This window comes from Triturus cristatus, chromosome 6 (assembly GCF_964204655.1).
Source record: "Triturus cristatus chromosome 6, aTriCri1.1, whole genome shotgun sequence".
Classification (NCBI taxonomy): Eukaryota; Metazoa; Chordata; class Amphibia; order Caudata; family Salamandridae; genus Triturus; species Triturus cristatus.
In genome coordinates this window covers 678,870,151-678,882,133 of record NC_140589.1, presented here as the reverse complement: position 1 = coordinate 678,882,133, position 11,983 = coordinate 678,870,151, and the positions used below count along the sequence as shown (strand labels likewise).

Here is an 11,983-nt window from a genome sequence, read left to right as displayed (position 1 = left end):
AGGGCCGCTCTTCTCCTCATGCGCCTCTCAAATTGTAAGGCCTGTGGCGCAGTTCAATGAGGGCGAAGGTGGCAGCCCTCCTTAGCGGTCCTGTATATGTCAGGAGACAGCTATACGGAGATAACTATACGGAGAAAGAATGATACCGAGGGGAGGGGAGGAAGGATGGACCCTCTCTGATGCCCTAAGGGCCATAAGGGGCAAAGGCACGGGCGTCCCTCCTGGTCGTTGATGCCAACTTCCGACTCCAAAACTCCCCGGCAGTGCCACCAGCGTTCAGCGATGTGCGAGGGTGGTGGATGGGTCAAGGAAACGGTGGTGGCCCATCGCAGTCAGTGATGCCAACCCTCAACAGGATATGTGGTGAATGGGCCTGGTTCGCCGCGCTCCCTCCCCCGCACTCACCCGTCCTCCAGCGTAATCTGCACGTTGCAGGCAGGCCGCCGTGCGTGTAGGGGCGATCCAGCCCTTTCTGCAATTTAGGCCTCTCGGTGAAGCGGTGGGACCCGACGGAGTTCCGCCACTCCTGCCTCAGGCTCACCCATGGACCCTATTAGACCTGGCATCTTTGGCGTGGTTACCCCTGACTTTTTGCCTCTACCTCCTGTATTTTTGATGCTATGCTGGATTTTGTTTTTGCTGGTTTAGATGCTTTGGGCACTTTGCCACTGCTGATCAGTGTCAAAGTGCAAGTGCTCCCTTGGTAAATTGTCATATTGATTGGTTATCCATGATTGGTATATTTGTTTCACCTGTTAGCCCCTAGTAAAGTGCACTGCGTGTGCCAGGGCTGGTGATTCAAATGCTACTAGTGGGCTGCAGCACTGATTGTGCCACCCACAGGAGTAGCGCTAAAAGGATGTCTTAGGCCTGCTTGCAGTGCCTATGTGCAGTCCAGGACTGCCATGTCGACCTGGCCAGTGTACCCACTGACCAGGCCTTATCCTTCCCTTTCTGTACATGTCAGGCATCCCTATGGTGGCCCTAGGTACCCCCCTGGGCTGGGTGCAGTGTATCTGAAAGGTAGGGCATGTACTGAGGTGTGTAACATGCCCTGGTAGTGAATTACAGCCATTTTCGTTTTTCACTGCTGAGAGGCTATCTTGCCCATAGGATAGAATGGGGAAGGCTGTTTACATGCCTATCTTCCCATAAGGGCAAGATAGAAAATCCAAGTTTGGTATCTCTGTGTTCAGAATTTAATTATACATCTTTTTAGCAAGATGGTTTTTAAATTCACTGTGTGAGAATAGCACTTTTTAGAAAGTAGCTATTCTCCTTTTTAACCTTCCTGTGTGCCTGTGTGCTGGTTGGCTGACTGGTGTCATGTGATGGGCCAGGTGGCTCCAGGAGCCTGGATGAGTCGGCAGCAGGGTGAATAGGGAGATCTGCTTTAGATGGGTGGGAGGAGTAGTCCCTGGGTTTGAATAGGGCTGCCCCTGCCAGCACAAAGCTGGCTCTACCCCCTGCTGGCCAGGCTGAGGACTCTGCCTCTGCTGGCACAAAGAAGGCTCCACCTCCTGCTGAGCGTCTAACAACCCTGCCCCTCACTCTGAAAGGAACCAGGTGCTCCAGAGCAGAGCACACCCAGGAACCGGTTTGAGCAGGGGAATCCCCCCACTGGAACAAAGAGAGACAAAGGCTGGGAGGGGTATAAGAAGAGGACCCCAGACACCTAAACTTTAGATCACTTTGGAACTAAGAAGAAACCTCTGCCAAGGAGAAAGCTGAAAAGGACTGAAGAGGAGAAGACTGCCTGCTTGCTGTTTTGCTTTGCTGCCAAGGAGAGGGGAAGGACTTTGCTGTGTCCCCTTCTTTTGATTCTGATCTCCAAGGGCCTGAGAAGAGCTGGCTCCCTGTTAAGAAGTCCCAGGAACAAAAGGACTTCACCACCAGCTCCCCTGGAACTCTGCTGAAGGAGTTCTGACCTGCCTTGGAGTGCTTGCCCAGTCTTGGGGCCTCAGGAGGTCGTTTTGCTGTGTTTTGGGAGCTGGGAAGCAGAAGCGTGAAAAGAGTAACTGGTACCCAACGCATCATCCAATTGCGTGTCGCAAGAACGAGAGTGCGAGGAAAATTTCATCGCGGCACCATCGCAACACGCAGGGTCCCCGCATCGCCGAGTGCGTCGAGCATCGTCCCGAAGTGTGAAGATTCCTGACATTGCGAGGGTCGTCGCAGAACCAGTTTGCGAGCCGCACCACTGCCGGTGCGTGAAAGTCTCCAGTCATCGTGTGCGTCGACGCAGAGTCCCGTTCCGTGGTGCATCGAGAGTTGCGGCGCCGGAAGTCAACGCTGCGCCGCGCATCGTGCCACATCGAAGCGTGTCGCATCGAACCTGTGCGTGAAGCTTCCCCCTAAGAAACCTACGCAACGAAAGCCAAAGTCATCGCATCCTCCCCCTACAGATCGGAGCCGGCGCATCCACCTCTGCTGCGTGAAGCAGGGCTGCTGCAAAGCCTCCCCAGGATCTCAGGAGTATTGCATCGCCTTTGCCATCTTCCTTGTTATAGCTTTTGGGAACCTTATCGCAACTACAGGTACTGTTGGGCACGAAAGTGTCGCATTTTGTGCACTGAGAGTAGCATTGTGCAGGACACTGACTTTTACATCCTGGAGTACTTTCTGCAAACTCTTGAACTATCTTTAAAGTAACCTTTTTGAATTATATGTTGGTTTGTCTGTAGTATTTGGTCTTGTGAAGTTTTTAGTAAAGATACCTTATTTTTCTAAAACTGGTGTGGAGTAAATCTGTGGTGTTTTCACTGTGTTACTGTGAGCGTTGGTACAAATACTTTACACATTGCCTTTGATAGCCTAGACTGCTCAGGCCAAGCTACCTAGAGGGTGAGCAGGGGTTATCTTAACAGTGTATCCCCCTTTCCCTGACTAGAAGCAAGGGTCCCTACTTGGACAGTGGTACCTACCCTGCCAACTAGAGACCCCCAGATCTAACATTGGTGGCAGCGGTGGGATTCGAACCCACGCCTCCGGAGAGACTGGAGCCTGATCTAACAGACCCTGTCTCCACGGGGCCTCCAAGGCGGGCCATGCCTCCACTCTGCTTCTCTCAATGATGCCGCTCGTGTTATGCAGGCTTCCTTGCCACACATTTCGGCTTCTGAATGGTCACTGCTGCATTTCGGAGGACCTCTGTAGCGATCCCAGCGTGTGGCGGTATCTAAATCATGCCGTTTCATACATTATTAGGGCATTGGGCGCTGGAGCTTCAGCGCCGTGTGGCCATTTTGGTCGACAGCTTGGCCACGCCCCCTCCAGTTCAGTTTTAACATCTATGAATTGAGCATCTCTACCAGAATGGAAACCTGTCTGTATATTAATCCAAGAAGAGTTCACAGTTTTGGGTCAAGTGGCATATTTACCTATGTTATGTTACAAGATTTTATTAAGCGCACATATCACCCAGGGGTCTCAAAACACTAGCTAAAACCATGGATGGAAGGCAGAAACTACAGCAGAAGAGGGAAAGGTGATAAAAAGAGCCAGGTTTTTAGCCTTATTCGAAATAGGTGATGATCAGTGACCACGCGTAACTGCAAGGGGAGTGCGTTCCACAGAGTGGGAGCAAGATGTGAGAACGATCTCCCACGTTTCTGGTGGTGCGTATCCTAAGAGGAGTAAGGAGGAACTTGGTACCTGATCTAAGGGTTCTGTTGGGCGTGTACCAGTTGAGTTTTTTTGCCAAATAGCTAGGCCCATTCCCGAGGATGGTTTTATGTACCAGACTGATGATCTTAAAACAGATTTGTTTCCTGATGGGAAGCCAGTAGAGGGCTCTCAGGCTTGGAGCTGACGGGGGACCGGGACAGTAGATTAAGTACTAGTCTGGCGGCAGTATTTTGTAGCACCTGAAGTTTAGTGAGAAGCTCTTCATTAATAGAAGCCATAAGAGCATTTCCGTAAGCGAGCTGGCTGATTATTAGGACCTGCACAAGCGGTTTTCTTGACTCAATTGGAATCCATTGAAAAACGTTGCGTAAGCTCCGCATTAATCCATAGCAAATGCTTGCTACATGGTTAACATGGTCTTTCACGGACAGTTTGTTGTCGATCATCATTCCTAGGTTGCAAGCTACAAGTTTAGAGACAGACACGGGCCAAGATTCTGAGGCCACCAGTCAATGGTATTCGCTGGCCTTCCCGAAGTGGATGATCTCAGTTTTACTCACATTAAGTTGGAGGTGGTTAGTTTGCATCCAGGAGCTGATATGGACCATACAGTTTGTGAATCTGAGTATATTGTCAGATTGATCAACGTCCAGGGTGATCAGTAGTTGCTTGTCGTCCACATACGACACTGTGTCAAATCCATGGGATCTGATCACCCTTGCCAGGAGTGCCACACAAAGATTAAAAAGGGTGGGGCTAAGGAGAGATCCCTAGGGGACTCCTTTATCTACCGTCCGACTTTGGGAGATGAAGGTACCAGTTTGGACCAACAAAGTTTGGTCCGTTAGGTAGTCCCTGAACCAATTTAGGGCATTTCTCCTAATTCCTTCCTCCCACAGTCGGTGTATTCGAGTTCTGTGGGATATGGTAAAAAATGCCGCAGACAGATCAAGCAGGACAAGCATAGCTGACTGGCCGTTGTCCTGGGCCAGTCTCATATTGTCTACTACCACTATCAGTGAGGTTGTGGTGCTGTGGGCAGCCCTAAAGCCTGAATGAGAGGGGTCCAGCAGTTTATTATTCTCCAGAAAGGTTGTAATTTGCTTCTTGACCAAGGACTCTAAAACCTTTCCATAATAGGGAAGGAGAGAGATTGGTCGATAATTGCCAGGTTCTTTAGGAGCAATAGAAGCCTTTTTCGGGATGGGTTTGACCCTGGCTGCCTTCCAGATTATGGGAAAGGTGGCACTATTTAGAGACAGTTAAAAAAGTCAGTTAGACTTTTAGGGAAAGCTGAGGCAATGCTGGGCATGATAATGGGTGAGACAGGGTCAGTCGGGGAGCCCAATTTTATTTTGAAGAGGGTAAGTCTCACGTCCTGCTCTGTTAGTTCCGTGAATTCATTTAGATAATTTGGGACAGGTTCTGGATCGCTGACTGGTGCAATCTCATGGTATTCAGTGGTTGAATTAGGAAAAAGGTTATAAATGATATTAATTTTTTCCTCAAAAAATACGGAGAGTTCATTGGCCCATTCAGTTGATGCAGGGCTTTCAGACTGGCAGGAGGGTGGACTGATAAATTCCTTTAATATTTTATACAGTTCTTTGTTAGGATTTGTGGCTTTGTCGATTACATTGCTAATATATCTTTTTTTAGCAAATTTTATGTTATCAAGATAATGTCTGTTATGTTATGTTATGAATTTGATTAAGCGCGAACAGCTGCCCCAGCAACGAGGCATCCCGGCGCTAAAAACCATAAAATACCTGCTGAGGGAAATGGGGAGGGAGAGACAGAAGGCCTAAGACAGTGGGAACAGATGAGTTTTAATTGCCTTCCGGAAGGCGGACAAGTTATTCAGGGAGCGAATGTTCGGTGGCAGGGAGTTCCAAAGTTTAGCCCCCAGAACTCTGAAGGAGCGGCCCCCAACACGACAGAGTTTCGTTCGAGGAACAGTCACAAGGTGTTGACCTAAAGAACGCAAATTGCGTTGAGGGATGTAAGGTACTAAGAGCGGGCGTAGAAGTTCAGGACATTCTGATTTAAGAATTTTAAAAGCAATAGTGAGGGTCTTGAATTGAATTCTAGATTCGATAGGAAGCCAGTGTAATCTTTGGATAGTAGCTCTGACGGAGCACCTACGGGGGAGGCCCACCACGGCCCTTGCCGCTGAGTTCTGTACCCGTTGCAGCCGTGCTTTCTGTACTCCTGCCTATCCTCTATATTTTTAGTACTCCTCCATTTTTGCTTGGCTTTCCTGCTAGCCATTTTATCAGGTTTTAAATCTTCATTAAACCATGGTGATACTTTATGCTTGAGTTTGACTTTAGTTAGGGGTGTGACACTGTCAAGTGCTTGCCTTCTCAAAGGCTACTGCTACATGGTTTAGGTTATCAGTGTCTATATAGGATGGAAGACTGAGGTGGGGTAAAAAGGTAGCTATAGTAACTTTTTTCCAGGGTCTACTCATTTTCTGTTCACTGATAGTTACTATAAGTTGGAGCAGTCTGTAGACAAAGTTTTTGTAAACAGTGTTCTGACCAGGGCACGGGATAGGTGGGTAAACTTTAATGTTAGCTGAATTTGTGAATAGGAGGTCTAAAGTATGAACTGCTGCGTGCATGGGCCCTATCATCAATTGCCGTAGACCCAATGTTTCAAGATTAGAGATCAGTTGAATAGTATCGGTTTCAACTAAAAGTTCTGCATGAAAGTTGAAGTCGCCTACAGGGAGAAAGTTGTCGGCTGCTAGCACATGTGAAGCTATGATCTCTATCAGGTGATTTGTGAAATTAGTTTTTGTGTTCCGGGTGGCCTATAAACTAAGGCACCTCTCCAGGTTCCCCTAGTATAATTTCCTATTTTAAAGATGCACAGTTCAACACATTTGGAGAGAAAGGTATTAAGTATGTTGATCTTGATGTCAGCTTTGGCAGCAATTGCTAGGCCGTCTTCTCTCTTATTTTTCCTATCAAGTCTGTTCAATGTATACCTTGAGGGGAAAGCAATTGCAGCATCTGGGAGGGTGGCTTCACTAAGCCCAGTTTCGGCAACAAAACATATGTCCGGTTTTTCAGAATCGAGTAGACTCCATATCTTAAGAGTATGTTTAGGAATTGATCGGGCATTAGAATAATGCCCTGTTAGTTGTTTAAAATTCTCAGCCCCTTTGATCCCTGCTGTGTTTGTCAACCTCGTATTGGAATGATGGGCAGATTCAGTGGTGGCATGTTCTATATCACCAACCATCGGCGCGCCAGGTTCTGTGTCTAAATTACAAGAGAAAGATAATAAAGGGGTTGGCATAGGGTTAGTATGGGGAGTGACCAAAAATTGTTTATTTAATGCCTTGAGTTCTGAACTCGAATAGCGATGGACTGCCACTGTAGTAGATAAAACTATAGGCGAGTCAGAGACTAGCGGTAAACAAATTAAAAGGAGGCAGGGAAGAAAATGGGCAGGGGTTCCGGTGGCCGATGGCATCCAGGCATCAACGGGCGCAGACGAGCTTGTCTTTGGCGTGTCTTCAGCACACCACTGTGCGCGTCTGCTGCGCACCCACGTCCCTTCTAAGTTTATGTAGGAGGGAGCCGGGAGAAAATGAGCGGCGTCTAGAGCACGGCCCTGTGAGTGAAGTTTTACTCACTTCTGGTATGGCTAGTAGGTACCGCCGAGTACGTCCCTCCACTCAAGTGGCACCAGCCATTGCAGAACTGGGACAGTGGCAGGAAGGTAAAATCAGATGAGGTTTAACAATTAGAATAAAATATGGCACAATAAAATACCAGTAGGCAAAGATCAAAGTAAATATGAAGGTGCTTGTGTTATGTATTGCCGCATTTTGCCTTCTGCAGCGCGGGATTAGCTACCTGACCGCATCCCTTTTGAGTTTATGTATCAGGGAGGCTGGAGGAAATGAGCAGCTTTTAGAGCGCGGCCCTGTGAGTCAAGTTTCACTCACTTCCAGTATGGCAAGTAGGTACTGCCGAGTAGAGTACGTCCCTTTACACAAGCGGCACCAGCTGTGCCGGAAAGGGGACAGTGGCAGGAAGGTAAAATCAGATGAGGTTTAACAGTTAGAATAAAATACGGCGCAATAAAATACCAGTCGGCACAGATCAAAGTAAATATGAAGGTGCTTGTGTTATGTATTGCCGCGTTTTACCTTCCACAGCGAGGGATTAGCTGCGCAGCCACGTCCCTCCTGAGTTTATGTAGGAGGGAGGCGGGAGGAAATTGAGCGGCATCTAGAGCGCGGCCCCGTGAATGAAGTTTCACTCACTTCCAGTATGGCGAGTAGGTACTGCCGAGTACGTCCCTCCGCTCAAGTGGCACCAGCCGTGGTGGAATGGGGATAGTGGCAGGAAGGTGAAATCAGGTGAGGTTTAACAGTTAGGATAAAATACGGCGCAATAAAATACCAGTAGGCAAAGATCAAGTAAATATGTAGGCGCTTGTGTTATGTATTGCCGTGTTTTGCCTTCCACAGCAGGGGATTAGCTATGCGGCCACGTCCCATCTGAGTTTATGTAGGAGGGAGGCAAGAGGAAATGAGCGGCGTCTAGAGCACCGCCATGTGAGTGAGGTTTCACTCCCTTCCGGTATGGCGAGTAGGTACTGCCGAGTACGTCTCTCCGCTCAAGTGGCACCAGCCGTTGCGCATGTGGAAAAGTGGAATCTGGTGAGGTTTAACAGTTCGAATGAAATACGGCGCAATAAAATACCAGTAGGCAAAGATCAAAGTAAATATGAAGGCACTCATGTTATGTATTACCGTGTTTTGCCTTTCGCAGCGCCGGAATAGCTACACGGCCACATCCCTTCTGAGTTTATGTAGGAGGGAGGTGGGAGGAAATGAGTGGCGTCTAGAGAATGGCCCTGTGAGTGAAGTTTCATTCCCCTGCGGTATGGCGAGTAGGTACTGCCGAGTACATCCCTCCACTCAAGTGGCACCAGCCGTGGCGGAATGGGGACAGTGACTGGAAGGTGAAATCAGGTGAGGTTTAACAGTAAGAATAAAATATGGCGCAATAAAATACCAGTAGGCAAAGATAAAAGTAAATATGAAGGCGCTTGTGTTATGTATTGCCGGTGTTTACCTTCCGCAGCGAGGGATTAGCTCTGTGTGACAGAGAAACTGCAGGAATGTGCTGTATTTAACATAATAACGCACATTCCTGTCTTTTGCCAGCGCTGACGCACAATGCGCGGCCTAGCGCCAGTACAGGCACTCTTGCACCTTGGTGTAGGAGTTCCTGCACTGTAAGCAGGATTCTTTTTGTGCAAGAAGGTGCATCCCCTGAGGCATTTTCCCCTTTCTATGTGTGCAGCAGAATGCAGAACACATAGAAAGAGGAATTAACGAGGAGAAATACATATATTACTCCTTGTTACGCCTCCCCTGGGAAGGTGCAGCATTCTGAAGCATTTCCAGGTCTACCAGTATTCAAAAATCTAGGAATGCTTCAGGATCCATCCATGGGTGGATGCGTGAGAACACGTACATTCCATCAATGGAGTGACTTCCCAGGGCAGAATAATGCAACGCAGCAATTTGTGCTGCGTTGTATTACTCTCGATTTATCAAGCCACTCAGGACCATGCAAGGTGGCCTTGCGTCTCTCTTACAAATTACACTTAAGTGTTGCTTTGATTTTGCACCCCTTTGCGTGGCTCAAAAATGACACAACCCTATGATAAATATGCCCCCAAATGCCTACCCAACTTTATGGAGTTCTTTTGATTGTTCTATGCAGGATGGTGCCAGGGTACCGCAGCTGGTACTGTTGTGCCTGTACCAGCTGTAATACCACCATGGACCTCAGTGCTATTTGGCCCTTCGGGTCAGGGACTGCCCATCGTGCTCCCGTGTTGCCTATTTATAAACAACATTTAGGACTCAGGGACCGAGCCCTCAAGTCCTGTGATGGCTGCCGCAACATTCTGTTAAGAGCGGCCAATCATATAATTTAGGACTGCAGGCCAGTCCTGGTCATGTGGTACTGAAATGGCCCAAGGATTTAAAAAGCTCCCAAAGCCAATTGAAGGTGCTACTTTTTTAAATTATAGTCTCGTGGGACTCCCACGGGACCAACCGTTCAAAGATACCTACATTTTAAACAACCCCACTTACCTCTTCGAAAGCAAATTTCTCAAAGACGGCTGAACGAATTTATGCCAAATAGAAAAAGCATGCTTTCTGAGTAAAGGTCTTACCTTTTAGCAAATTTGGTGTAATTACCTCAAGACATTTTTACTGTATTGCTTCCCAAAATGGCCTACCAGAATTAATAAAGTTAATCAATGTCAGCTAGATATGACTAAGAGAATACATAAAGACTACATATCAGGTAAAATGATAACAAATACTTGATTACTTGATTGCTATTGACTATAACTCAGGGGATGTTATAGACCAGTTTGACTCAGGCCATGAAATGTCAGAAAATGGTTCAACCCCCATGCGGTTGATATAACAGGTTATCATAAGGAATAGGCTGCATAAAAAGATTGGCTCCATATAATTAAGTAAAAAGGATGGAAACAACGTAATTGTCAACAGGACCATTGATGGAATATGATCCAGGTAAATCCCTGATGTCACTATCTCAGGTCAGTTATCCATCAGTAGATTCATTTACATGGAGAAATCCAATGGTTTCACAATCAGGACATTGTGCTGACTCTCTTCACAAATCCTGGAGTTCTGCATTTTGGGGCAATATAGCACCATCTGCTGGTGGTGCTTTGTAATCAGCAGTACACAAGGAAAACAGTTAACACTTTAAACAAAAGCAGAGCAAAGACAAATTGGAAAACAGTAAGTCTGAAATACACACACAAAAAACATTTAGCTATTTAGCTCCAGTGCAAAGTCAAAGGAGTAGACTTGTGCGTCTTTCTCTCAAGGAGTTAGTGAAATTGCCAGGCTGGAAGTGCCTGGCTGCCTCTATTTGCAAACAAATCTGTGTTTTGACATGCACAGTGATTGACAACCATCCGTTAATACGAGAGGGGGTGGATGAGTACAATAAATGGAGGGTTTCATTTGGAAAGTGATATAAACATCAAATTATATTTATTTTGAAGCTTCACTTTATTGGATTTTTTCCACGGTGTTTCTTGGATGATTGACAGCAACCTTTTGAATCTATTTTATGATAGGCCTTTCATAGAAATAGCATGACTGCCTGTTTATTTATATTCAATGCGTTTCTATATTAAATGCTGTTTAGGTTAATACCATGAAGGCATAAAATGCGTGGATGGATTGCATTTAAGAGGTAATGGCTGAGTATCACTGATGAACCATGGGACATAATAGAGGTATTATAGAGAAGAAACTTAAAACGAACATTTGTTTCATATTTACAGTTTTCAGGAGCACATGGGAAGACTTACTTCTTTGGGTAGATGTTAAATTTGCTACCGAGCGAAGAGGTCTGTTTTGAGGACTGTTTTGGATACTAGAGTTGGTAGGTAGAGGGTGGTTGCAGGGAAGGGCAGGCAGGCTATGGATCAGGGCATTTCAAAGTAGGGGACCTAGCAAGAGTTATCCTCAAAAGCAGGATACAGTGGATAAGGTCAAGATACAATAAAACGATTGGTTGGTTGTGGATCTCCTCATATTGGATGGGGGAATTGGGTAAACGTTTGCGAGAAGGAGGTGAGTGAGGGTTCCATATGGAACTTAGAATACTACTGATGACCATCCTGCCTGAAATCGGTATTGGGATGTGTGTGTGTATGGCTGAAGAGATCGAAAATTTGACTTTTTCATGAGGGACTAGCGTAGTGTGAAAAGGCAACCAAGTGATTATTGTGTGCTGATAAGAAGGTTGCTGATGAGTCATCTTGCTGTGTGAAAGGAATGGGGGTGAGGAATCATTTAGCAAGTGTGAAGGAGCTGGAATCTGATCACAGTGAAGGTAGTGGAGGCTTTTAGCACAATAACGCTGATGAAAATTACTCCCAAATTTCTGGTGCTAAGGGATGGTGATAGCAAGTGGGAAGAAACTGGACCAGACCAGGCGCAGAGATGAGGGATGACTTTAGAGAAAACTAAATGACAGATTGGAGCTGAATGAAAGTAAGGCAGTCAGCTACGCAAGACTCACCGTGGGAGAAGTTATGGGAAAGAAATAAGTTTATGTGATCAGCATTATGATTTTATAAGCACATTGAGGGGCATACTTATGGAAAAATCACACAGCACAGCATGTCATCTTACCTTGCTGCGTGATAGGAGAAGGGCAGAATGCGCCATATTTAACATAATATGGCACTTTCCTGTCTATTTCCTGTGCTGGCGCACAATGTGCTGCCTAGCACCAACGTAGGCAACCTTGTACCA

General features: G+C 46.6%; 1 long non-coding RNA gene across 2 annotated transcripts in view; it reads left to right on the top strand.

Moving 5' to 3' along the window:
• Nucleotides 1-7,845: 7,845 nt before the first annotated feature.
• Nucleotides 7,846-11,983, top strand: part of LOC146817724 (uncharacterized) — a 370,549-nt gene continuing 366,411 nt past the window's right edge. Inside the window, exon 1 of one of the 2 annotated variants that reach the window (XR_014962571.1) lies at nt 7,846-8,008. This is a non-coding gene — a long non-coding RNA (uncharacterized LOC146817724). Of the gene's footprint in view, nt 8,009-8,312; nt 8,627-11,983 lie in introns of those variants that run through there. The other variant, XR_014962572.1, reaches the window with a different exon arrangement.